Source organism: Macaca nemestrina, chromosome 3 (assembly GCF_043159975.1).
Source record: "Macaca nemestrina isolate mMacNem1 chromosome 3, mMacNem.hap1, whole genome shotgun sequence".
NCBI classification, from domain to species: domain Eukaryota; kingdom Metazoa; phylum Chordata; class Mammalia; order Primates; family Cercopithecidae; genus Macaca; species Macaca nemestrina.
The window spans coordinates 351,973-364,585 of record NC_092127.1 but is presented as its reverse complement, the minus strand read 5'-3'; the positions used below and the strand labels follow the sequence as shown (position 1 = coordinate 364,585).

General features: G+C 45.7%; 1 protein-coding gene across 8 annotated transcripts in view; it reads right to left on the bottom strand.

Annotated features, from left to right (window-relative positions):
- LOC105466740 (uncharacterized) overlaps positions 1–12,613 on the bottom strand; it is a 100,598-nt gene that overhangs the window by 25,069 nt on the left and 62,916 nt on the right. For 4 of the 8 annotated variants that reach the window (XR_011620693.1, XM_071092705.1, XM_071092706.1 and 1 more), the window contains one exon: positions 2,660–2,808. The exons of 3 other annotated variants lie outside the window; for them this stretch is intronic. The gene's annotated coding sequence lies outside the window, so the exon portion shown is untranslated. Of the gene's footprint in view, positions 1–65; positions 1,210–2,659; positions 2,809–12,613 lie in introns of those variants that run through there. One more of the 8 variants, XM_071092708.1, reaches the window with a different exon arrangement.

Here is a 12,613-nt window from a genome sequence, read left to right as displayed (position 1 = left end):
AAAGGACCAAGTCTAAGCAATTTCAGCAAGAAAATGAGTTTGCACAGATACTAAATTTGCTTTTTTACTGTTTTATTATATACTCAAAACAGAATGGAAAAAGACATCTTGAAACAAATTAAAAGAGAGTCAGCCCTCGCTATGCATGGGTTTCTCATCCTCGGATGGAAACTCACAGATGCGGAGGGTCAACTGTACTATTTTCCACCTGGCTTCAGCCACCTGCAGACGGGGAGCCTGTGGACACAGGGCTGCCTGCATATTTGCCTCATGTGGACACTGGGAATCAGACCTCCTCCCACGCTGAGAGGAAATTATTCCAGTTAAGAAGAAAACAGTGTCTTTTAAAATAAATGTAACTATTGAAAAGCACAAAGTGTCCTAATTACCAGTAACATCTTTTAATGAGATAAAATGTCTTAACAGGCATCAAGAAAGAATTCAATGTCCATCTCTCAGTGACTGCAATTATATTCAGTGACAAGATTAAGTGAAGTAACCTAATCATTTATTGCATTTAAAACGCTGGTATCACAATTTGGATAATGTATTTTTGAAGGGGGATAATGCACTTTTAAGTTCTAAATTAATATTTGCAAAGAACTCAGAGCCCCCTGTGATGTGCAAGCTGGATTGATAAAAATGATCTGAAGGACGACGTCCACCCAGCCGAATGAGGGTAACCCTAGGGAAGCAAAGGGGTCCAAGATCACCATACGATACAGGGCACCAAAACTGATTAATTTTGCTTGATTTTCAGGCAATCTGAATATACCAGCAGGATCCAAACTGTTCTAAAATATGGTCTCACTGAAACAATTTGGTTTTGCTAGCAAGGTGGAAATGAATTCATCAAGTTTGTGTCACAAGCAGCCACACAGTGTGAAAACAGCCAACACTTCTCCTGTTGACTGACATCATTTCACGGATTTAACTTTTGTGCTTCCAAGCCAACCTCTGTATCCTCTATACAGGCATTTTACATTTCGCTTGTCACTCTCCACTCTCTAGAAGCAGAGAAGCAGCTTTTCGAGAAGTAGTAAAGTTATGAGAATAAGCTGGAAGAAATGTTTCGGATAAAGAGCTGGTAACATTTAAAGCAAATTGCTCTGGCGTAAATTCAGTCCTGTACTAGCCCCATCTCATAGATCACAGAGTAGGCGGTTGGTGAAGTTGATGGGATATCGATTCCAGCAGGAAAATAAAGGGCTATAAAACAAAAGATGATTAACATGAAATCGTTGAGTAAAGCAAAGTCTTAATAGACTGGGAGTTGTTAAATGAAAGAGTGGGTGAGAGGACCGGGCTCTCAGATCGCTTACAACTGAATTCTTTTCATTGTGTATTAAAATTCTCCTGTGTGTTTTTACTCTCCTGTATATTATCAATCCGTATTCACCCCGTGAAAAACATCTGAAATTGCATGTGGGGAAAAGTAACCAAATCCAGGACACATCATCAATCAGAGCGAAGGCAACTCAAAGCAACGGCAACCGGGGCCTTAAAAACCTATAAATACTGTCCGAAAACGAAGATTTTTTCATTTCTTTCATTTCACAAAGTCCCACTAATGTTTCTCTACACACCATGTGCAACTCTTTCTTAATAAATTCTGCTGCAATGCAGTTTACAGGCTGATTTGTTGCTTAAAATATGCAGTACTCAACAAACAGATATATTTCTAAAATACTCTTGTAGTAAATTTCCAGAGCAAAGTAGTTTTTTGGCCAAAATTACTCTACGAAGGAAATAAACACCTTATTCCCTCCATCCTCCATGCAGATGCACACACACTATCACATCACAGCTACCACATCACCACTGCTGCGAGCACACACACCATCAACACCACATCACCACGGCCGATAGTACGCACATCACCATGACCATCACATCACCACTGCCGCTAGGAAACACACCAGTACCACCACCACCACATCACCACTGCCGCTAGTACACATACCAACACCACAACATCACCACTGCTGCTAATCCACACACCACCACCACATCACCACTGCCAAGAGCACACACACCACCATCAACACCACATCACCACTGCAGCTAGTACACACATCACCACTCATTACCACTGACACTGGCACACACACAACCACCAGCACATCACAACTTCCAGTAACAAAAACCACCACCACCACTTCACCTCTGACACTAGCACACACACCACCACCACCAGCACATCACCACTGCTGCTACTACACACACCACCACCACCACGACCACATCACCACTGAAACTAGTACACACACCACCACCACCAGCACATCACCACTGCTGCTACTACACACACCACCACTACCACAACCACATCACCATTGCCGCTACTACACATACCAACATTACAACATCACCACTGCCACTAGTACACACACCACCACAACAAGCACATTGCAACTTCCAGTAACAAAAACACCACTACCACCACACCACCGCTGCCCCTAGTACACACACCACCACCACATCACCACTGCCGCCAGCACTCCCACCACCTCAATTCCCCCTAAATATTATTACTCAAGAAGCTCCTTTGCCCAGGAAATCAGCATTCTTCAAGACGTCATGGTTTCGTTACACAAGGAAAGAGGTAGCTTTTGTGAAACCGAGTCAGAGCTATTAGGGAAGTAAGTAGAGAACTTACTGTGTCTAGTCAGCTGCTCAGAACCGAGAATTAAAGGGACAGCCTTAGGAGTCCTTATGCCTGCTTTCCAGAGCAGAAACGCTCATCGCAATGGAAAATTTCAAGTTCCTGCTGATGGAAGGACTTTTTTCCAGAATCCCTCAAAGGACCTGCAGTACACTCAGATAAAAAGTAAACAAGGAAATATTAAAACAAGGTTTGCATTGAGTCCTACCTTGGGGGAGCTTCAGCTGAACTATTTATAAAGACAAAATCATCCTTGAGATGGTTCTAATCGTTACCATTCTACACAAAATATCAATGACTGAAAACACCGTTTGACATCAGCAAGATTTTATGAAAAGACTAATTACACAAGGCAAGTCGTTTCAACTATTTACTTTCCCAATGTTTCTCTTCTACCCATTTCCCAGGAGTTTTCCCTTAACTTCTGTGGATTATCATGAAACGTCAAATCCAAGTTTCATTCTTTGGACATACACCTCTCTAATTTAATGCAGGGTTACCCGACACAGCAAATAAAAATATAGACTACCTCATTTAATTTTAATTTCAAAAAATGATTTAAAATATTTTAGTGTATGTCCCATGCGCTATTTAGTAAATACTTACAACTTTTAAAAGTATGTGTTGTTTACCTGAAATTCAGCTTAATTGATGTTTTGGGTTTTACCTGGTAACTTACTCGAATTTTACTCACTGATGATTTACATGGTATTTTAGAACTTGCTCCATCATTAAAGAAAATAAAACAGCTGTCAGGGATAGAGCAGCTGGAAAAATCACAATTTGTAAATAAGAAAATGTACATGAAGGCCCTTTATAGGTTTATATGTGTAATACCAGTAATTCCCAATGGGTCATGGCAAGAAAGAGGGAGGGGAGAATTAGAATATTGAGCGTTTACCTGAGATTGAAACCACTACACTGTACAAATATTATGCAGTTCCGTCCCGTTTTTATTTTCATCTTGGAGGGCAGTGGTTATAGGCACAAGCTTTGGAGTGAGACTGGCCTGTTGAACCATGGCTCTGCCTCTTCCTAGCTGTTTGATCCTAGACCAGGCATTTAACCTCCCTAAGCCTCCACTTTTTCATACTTAAAATGAAAGCGACGATACCCATCTCATGGGGTAAGCGAAAGCACTAGCAGCGCCGTCCTCTTTCTAAAGCACTGGAACTGACCTGGCTTCAGGGGAGCCCTCGTGAATCGAAAGCTATTATTCTTATCATATTGTGCAAATTGTTTCACCATGTCCGTTCGCAACAGATAAAGCTCCCTGGCAGTAATCGTCACACAAAATGTTCCTCCCTACTTTATCTAGGAGCTCAGTCAGCCGGGGCTCAGGGGAGAAAGGCCAGCAGCCCCTCGAAACTTGCAGAATATCAGGCTCTAGAGAAGCATTTATCCTGAAAAAAGTCAGGACTCCAGGGAAAGTCAGGAGAGTCATTTCTCTCCTCCTCTGGCGTCGTGCTGACTCTCTTTAGAATCTCTCTGGATGGAATTCCTTCCCAACTCCAACGCGCAGAAGCAGTGAGTCTGTCCAGTCTGTAAGTCGAACAGTCCTTCAATAATTCCACTCCAGGGTGTGCTCTGCGGGGTCAGAACCAGTGCTTCAGTGCAACAGGCCTACACATTTGAAAGCGGTTCCTCGCAGCCTCGCCCTGCTCTTAGAAGTCAACGCTCCCCACACCCAACCCACCACGTAACAGAACAGCAGACTCAGCCAAACGCCCTCTCCACGGAGGCCAAACCCCCTTTCCACTGAGGAGAAGGAGACAGAATCAGTGGAACCCCCTCTCCACAGAGGCCGAACCCCCTCTCCACGGAGGCGAAGGAGCTGCTGCAACTGACCGAGGGGCCGTCCAGTTGCTCGGAGGGTCCGTTCAGCCTGTGTGGGCAAAACTCATCTAATCATTGACCCTGGAAGCTTCCACTGCATTTTCAGGCGTATTACCTTCTTAGAGGAAACAGGACAGCTGCTTCCCTGAAAGAAACGCTGGCAATTTGTGAGATGTGTTTCCTTTCAAAGGCTGTAGCTTACGGGCAACATGGATTTTGCAGAACCAACTTATAATGCAGTTTCAAACCCACCCAAAATCTGGAGTTTCTCTTGAATATTTTTACCTTCTAACATACTTGAGGGAGTGAAGAATTACTCGTAATATTCTTTGCTGCCTACAGTGCCAGCAGATGCCAGCACTGTGAAAACTGCTGGAGGTGGCGGGCGCTTTGCCTCTGTGCCCTAAGCCCACATGAATATTTTCCACCTGATCACTTTTAACCTTTTAGCAGACACCTAGAATTATACCGCGGAAGAGCAAATAGATAAGTACATAACCTCCTGAGGTTTCTTACAGAAAGAGAAAATGTTTTCCTAGGACTTCGTAGTGAAAACGCTTTTGCAAAAATTTTGACCACGAGAAAACTGTGACATAGAAACATTATGACAGCAAAACAAATCTGACCTAATCGAGTCCATCTTGCCTCTAGCCTCCAAGCTGCCCTTGCTCATCCCTGAGTGGAAGCCACGCTAACTGTGGGAGGAATTTAGGTAATAGTTTAACTTTGAAACAAAGATGACAACAGCCCTTCCCTGAAACAACCCCCTTCTTGCCTGGAGACCAGATGACCTTTGGAAAATTAACAAATTAGCCACAAGATTAGAAATTATGGCTCAGGAATCATGCAGCCAGGGGCCACAAAATCGCTCACGTCTCCAATTGTTCCTATGGATAACATTACTATTGTAAAACTAAGATTGGTGTTCAAGGTAGTTTTCAAACTCCGAATTTTGATGGACAAGCTGGCACCACATGGAAGGGTAAACTGGCTCATCTGGTTTTTGGCCCCCACCCAGGCACAAGCCCAGCACAAGAGGGCAGCTTCGACTCCCTGTCATTTCATCTCCAGCCTAACCAATCAGCACGCCCCATTCCCTAGCCCCACCCCACCAAATCAGCTTTCAAAATTCCTAGCCTCTGAATTTTCAGGGAAGTTGATTTGAGTCATAAGAAAGCTCCAGTCTCCCTTTTAGCTGGCTCTGCGTGTATTAAACGCTTTCTCAGTTGCAATCCCCTGGTCTTGATAAATGGGCTCTATCTTGGCAGCGGGCAAAAAGAACCTCTTGGGTGGTTGCAGTGGTCTGTTTATTCCAAAGGTATTCTCATTTCCAAACTCATTAGCAGAGAACACCCACACAGGGACAGATGCACACCCTTGGTTTTCATGGCATTCCTAAGATGTTCTTTCAGAAACTATCCTTTCCTCTGGTGTTTCTGCAGAGGAGATGACTAGATGGTAGACATATTACACCTGCACCTCAGTGGTACCCGTCCTTCTATCCTCCACATTCCCCTCCAAAGCACTCCCTTCCTAGTCCTCTCGCTAGCCCCATATTCAATAGGGAAACAGGGAGAACTACGGGTGATAGCAATTCTTGTCCTGTGAATTCTGTCCTCTCACCCTCTGTCAACGTATCCAGCAGCACTGCTCAGAATGTCTAGGGACTGATCTATCACCCCTTCAAGTGCACAGGTTAGGAGGTGGATAATAACACATGTGTCCCTTAAAAATTATCAATAATTTTGATTATCTTCAAAATTTAAGGTCGAGAATGCTAAGATGGGAAGGATCTGCCAGGTCCACCGCTAGGCAGTGGTACAGGGCATTAAATATCACGATCAAGATCCTTGCTCACGAGGAGCAGGAACTCCATGTATAAAATGTCTGAATTTTAGATTTTCAAGGTGTGTAAACACGTTAAACCACACACAGGTATTTTTTGGTACGGTGCAATTGAGATTTTTAAATGCCTAGTATTTGCTTATACTTCTTTATATTTAGTGTATCATGCCTTTTAGATCAATGCAGAAATTTAAAAGAACACTTCTGACCAGAGGTGGGCAGTGACCCATCTTAAGTGGGACCGAATATCCCTGAATTTGGCTCTGAAAATAAGCAGAGGTGGCCTAGCAAGGTCACACTTTAAAACAGTGATAAGCAACAGTCCTTAACCTCTCTGATCAGAAATACAGGTCTTATGTGAAAAGAAAAAAGGAAAACAAAAGGTAAAATCTCCAGAAAGAAGGCAAACGCCTGGAGCATCTGGGGCTGCCTTGTTAAAACACAGCCGTGGGAATGTTGGGATGTACTTTATTGCAGGGACGGCACAGACATCTAATATACCTAACTATAATCACATGGCTACTGCTTCTTTAAGTTCCACGTTGGGCGATATTAAAGAGAAAAAGAAAAAACCCTCTTCCAAGGAGGTCACTGACTACAAAATAGGTACTTTATATCCTCCTCAAAAATCAACTCTCCTTCAAAGCTAATGTGTCCACCCAACCCTCTAATCACAGAGTTGGCTCTCCTGGCAACCAGCCCCATTCCGAAGCTATCTACAGACCCATCAGGGGTCACTGCCATAAACCCAGACACGGTTGTAAGTGGCTTATTATGAATAGAAAAGATGGTCCTCTCACCCCATCTCTTAGGAAATCACAAGGGCTGTGGGAACTCTGTGCAAAGAACCTGGGACGAAGGTCAAATATATATTCCTCAGGATGTTGCAGTATCACACCGCTGTTTAGCACGACAGCAGCTCGAAGCAAGAAGCCTTCCTCTGAGTCTAGTAGGAATGAACACACCACGTCGCGATATTGAGATTCAGGCGTCACGTTTAGCCTACAGTGGGAAACACGAAACTCAGGACCTAAAGATTGGCTTTCTTTTTATCCCATCCTAACAACACCCAAGCACAGAGTCAGTATGCTGGGCACTGCGATGGTAACATCAAACAAAACTCACGTGCTCAAGGACCCTGTTCTACTCTGTGGATCAACAATGGTGATAAGAAGTACAACAAATTGTATTTTTTTTTTTTTTTTTTTTTTGAGATGGAGTCTCGTTCTTTTTCCCAGGCTGGAGTGCAGTGGTGCAGTCTCGGCTCACTGCGACCTCTGCCTCCCCAGTTCAAGCGATCCTCCCATCTGAGCCTCCCGAGTAGCAGGCACGTCACCACGCCCAGCTGATTTTTGTATTTTTAGTAGAGTCAGGGTTTCACCATGTCGGCCAGGCTGGTCTCAAACTCCTGGCCTCAACTGATCCGCCCACCTCAGCCTCCCAAAGTGCTGAGATTATAGACAGGAGCCACTGCACATGGCCCAAATTTTCTTGATAGATCTAATCAGTCAGTCAGAACAAGAATTGTTGAACACGGAACACACCTTAAATACTAGCAGGGTGGGCAACTGTGAGATTCATGTGCTCACTGCTCACATGCTATGAGGTGCCTACTCTGTGTCGCCTACTGGGTGGTGTGTTCTAAAGGGTGGAAACAAGGTCTCCCTGGCAGCCTGGCAACGGCTTGTAAACCCCAGGCCCCGCCGCCCCTGCCGGAAGGTGTCTCACTGCATTTTTCAACATTTGGGCTCCATCAGCCACCTCCAGCCACTCACCCACCAGCACTCACATGTGCAGTCACCTGCAAATCAGAAAAATGTTCTTCTCACTCGGTCCCTGAGACAATTTAAAACTGCATGACTTGTCTCCAGCATCCGCGGTAACCAAACGGCTAATTGGCAGCATGGGCTGTACTCAGTCCTGTTTTCCTTTGTCCTCCAGCCTGACCCCCTCCTACCCTAACTCACTCCTCCCAAGCTGACCGCCGGGGGCCCTGCCAGATGCAGCTATGCCCCCACCTTTACTATTGTTTTTTGAGACAGGATCTCACTCTGCTGCTCATGCTGACCTTCACATCTTTTAAACCTCTTTCCCTCGCTCATTTCCCTTCTTCCCTCCACTGCTTCTGAAACCTGCCCAAGGTAACAGCTAGTTAATTTTAAATGAGATTGAGGAATTCTGCTTGACTTCTTCAGGTCGTATATTTGCGTTTGTTGAATGCATTCTCAGCAAACAAACCTTGTGCAGTTTGCTGTAGGTGGTACCTGTTCCAGCACACACAAGCCATGAGAAGTTCAGAAAGCAAACGGGGCAGAGGCAGCACAGTCAGCGGTTAGCACCAGCTCCAGAAGCAGGTGATTTGGGTTGGAATCTGCCCCACAGCTTAAGAGTTCTGCAGTTTCCCCTCTCTGTGCTCAGTCTCTCATCTGCAGCTGAGAGCCATACACCTGACTCAGAGGATTGTTACAAATATTAGATGAACTGATACAGGTAAGGAGTTGAAAATAGTTTCTGCTAAGAACACAATTAATGTCACTTACTATGTTACTATCAGCAAGACCGATGACCCACTTTGTGAGGCCCAGGACAAAACGAAAATGCAAGGCCCCTTGTTCAAACATCATCAAGCATTTCAAGACCATAGCCACACACCATTAAATCAGGTACAGGGCCCTGCTGAGCACAGAGCACTTGTGAGAGCACGGCCCCACACTCGCAACACCAATCCTGCCTCCCAGGTTTAGCACAAAAACACATCATTGCCCTAACATCCAGGGACTCTTCTGGGCGATCACTGAGGAAAAAAAAAAAAATCCTGGAAACCCATCTTTTGTTTGCCTTTGTGAGAGCGGGGACTGGCAGGAAAACATAGGCAGCACTTCCCAAAAATACAAATAAAATTGCCCGCTGTGGTGGCTCACGCCTGTGATCCCAGCAGTTTGGGAGGCCAAGGTTGGTGAATTACCTGAGGTCAGGAGTTTAAGACCAGCTGGCCAACATGGCAAAACCCTGTCTCTACTAAAAACACAAAAATCAGCCAGACATGGTGACGTGCCTGCTACTCGGGAGGCTCAGGTGGGAGAATTGCTTGAACTGGGGAGGCAGAGGTTGCAGTGAGCCGGGATTGGATGGTGGCAGGCGCCTGTAATCCCAGCTACTCAGGAGGCTGAGGCAGGAGAATCACTTGAACCTGGGAAGCGGACATTGCAGTGAGCCAAGATCGCACCACTGCACTCCAGCCCGGGCGACAGACTCATCTCAAAACAAATTAATTAAATAATTTAATTAACTGTAATACCCCCTACCCCCCAAAAATCTCAAAGTAGGTTCTGCAAATGGCCATAATTAGATTTTTGATGGAAGATCAGGAACGAAAATCACTTTGCGTATTTCACTAAAGCTGCTCTTCAGTGATGAAATCTTATAAGAAATCCATAACCTCCTGCAAACAAAAACTTTTACGACATGAAAGGAATGTTGGGACAACAAAGTAGATTTGTAGTAAGTTTGGATTCCTTCTCAGATTAAAAAAAAGATGGCTCTTTAGATCATTTATTTTTAAAGGCATATCCTTTACTGTTTAATTTTGTGTTTCGATTGCCTGTCAAACCACAAGAAAATAGAGCCTGAGTCCAGAGCTACATAAACCAGTTTTACTTTCACTGGCAATTATAGTTTTTTAATCTTTTTTACCAGTTCATTTTCAACCTCTTTTTATTTTATCACTTGCAATCAAATCTCAGCAATTTTCTATACAAATGTGATCAAATGCCTTCCATCTATTTTAAAGATCTAAATTCTGATGAAATAAGACTATGTGATCAATACAAATAGTGTCCTGTATTCAGTCCCAGATCCTTGGTTGTAAATGATCATAGGACAGTATCTACCCAAAGGCCGAATCACCAGATGAGAGGATGGTGTCTACACAGAGGCCGAACCTCCGGACGACGGGACGGTGTCTACAGAGGCCGAACCGCCAGACGACGGGACGGTGTCTACAGAGGCCGAACCTCCGGACGACGGGACGGTGTCTACACAGAGGCCGAACCTCCGGACGACGGGACGGTGTCTACAGAGGCCGAACCTCCGGACGACGGGACGGTGTCTACACAGAGGCCGAACCTCCGGACGACGGGACGGTGTCTACAGAGGCCGAATCACCGGACGACGGGACGGTGTCTACACAGAGGCCGAACCGCCAGACGACGGGACGGTGTCTACACAGAGGCCGAACCGCCGGACGACGGGACGGTGTCTACACAGAGGCCGAACCGCCGGACGACGGGACGGTGTCTACAGAGGCCGAACCGCCGGACGACGGGACGGTGTCTACAGAGGCCGAACCGCCGGACGACGGGACGGTGTCTACACAGAGGCCGAACCGCCGGACGACGGGACGGTGTCTACACAGAGGCCGAACCGCCGGACGACGGGACGGTGTCTACACAGAGGCCGAACCTCCGGACGACGGGACGGTGTCTACACAGAGGCCGAATCACCGGACGACGGGACGGTGTCTACAGAGGCCGAACCTCCGGACGACGGGACGGTGTCTACACAGAGGCCGAACCTCCGGACGACGGGACGGTGTCTACACAGAGGCCGAATCACCGGACGACGGGACGGTGTCTACAGAGGCCGAACCTCCGGACGACGGGACGGTGTCTACACAGAGGCCGAACCTCCAGACGACGGGACGGTGTCTACACAGAGGCCGAACCTCCAGACGATGGGACGGTGTCTACACAGAGGCCGAATCACCGGACGACGGGACGGTGTCTACAGAGGCCGAATCACCGGACGACGGGACGGTGTCTACACAGAGGCCGAACCTCCGGACGACGGGACGGTGTCTACACAGAGGCCGAATCTCCGGACGACGGGACAGTGTCTACACAGAGGCCGAATTGCTGGAACCAGTTCACACTGCTTAGTACCAGATCACAAAATCTTTATGAGTCATATGACTTTTTCCCTTTTTCTTCCCTTCACATCTTAATAAAAACACATTCATTTTCCAAACTCATCATTTCCAGCAGCATTCATTTCAACCACAATGTCCTGGCCAATCTATTCGTTCAGGTCCCATTTTTGGAGTTTGTATTTGAATACGCTGCACTAAAGCCAGTAATTTTTGTACAACTGGTCTCATCTGCTACATAACCCCTGAGAAAAGGTTAATATATCCTTATACATTCTCAAGTTCCAAATCTCTTCCTATTCCATGAGCTTAAAACTGTGTCAGGTAATTTCGGATCACTGGAACTATGGTTCCGTGCCGTGTCCCTCAGCTCTCTCCTATTCTATTCTCTGTGCCGTGTCCCTCAGCTCTCTCCTACTTTATACTCCGTGCCGTGTCCCTCAGCTCTCTCCTATTCTCCGTGCTGTGTCCCTTGGCTCTCTATTTTCCTATTTTCCATGCTGTGTCCCTCAGCTTTCCCTTATTTCGGTTGACAAGAATAGTATTATATTAATTTTCAGGTTCAAAAAAAACAGACAAACTTAAACATTTTTAGCATACCTCTTATAATTCTCAAAAACTACATTTTTTAAAAAACCTTCCTCTGGAATCAAATTATTTAAAAGTCTAATTTTTACACTTTTAGTAAAACTAGTGAAGAAATGTAGTGTTCTATGGTCTTTAAAAATCCTCTTAGCAAGCTATTTGTATAAATAACCTCCCCTGACTCATGATTCTTGGGCTATAAGGTGACACACCACCCCACCTCCCATTTAATTCTTGGGCACTTCGTCTCCGACAATAAGATAAATAATAATTGGGAGACGATTTTTAAGTTTACCCAAGCACACTGCAATTCCGATGGTTTCTGTACATAACTGTCAATGATGGTGACCCTGAGACAGGACCCTGGGGTTCATTAGGAGAACTGACACCTGCCCTACAGTCACACATTCCCCCCACCCCAGTTGCATACAGTGCCATCACCATGGCTACGAGAGGTTTATATCCTTAGTTCCAGACCACAACCACTGGCAAAGTGAATGGGGATCCACAGTCACGCAGGGAAAGCACAGGACTTGGAGAAGTGGTGGCCAAATGAGAAACTCAATGCGGGTGGCCCACAAGTCTCTCTTCAAATCCGTGAGAGGGGCCCTTAAGGGGAAGAGAAAAGACCATTGTCGATGAGAGTTGTTGTGTGCGTCTCCCCCAGCACCCTGGGGACTCGCCGAGAACAAGGGCCTTGTTTTCCTCGCCCTTTGTCCCTAACACGGTGCTGGACACACACTGCAGCCTGTAACTTA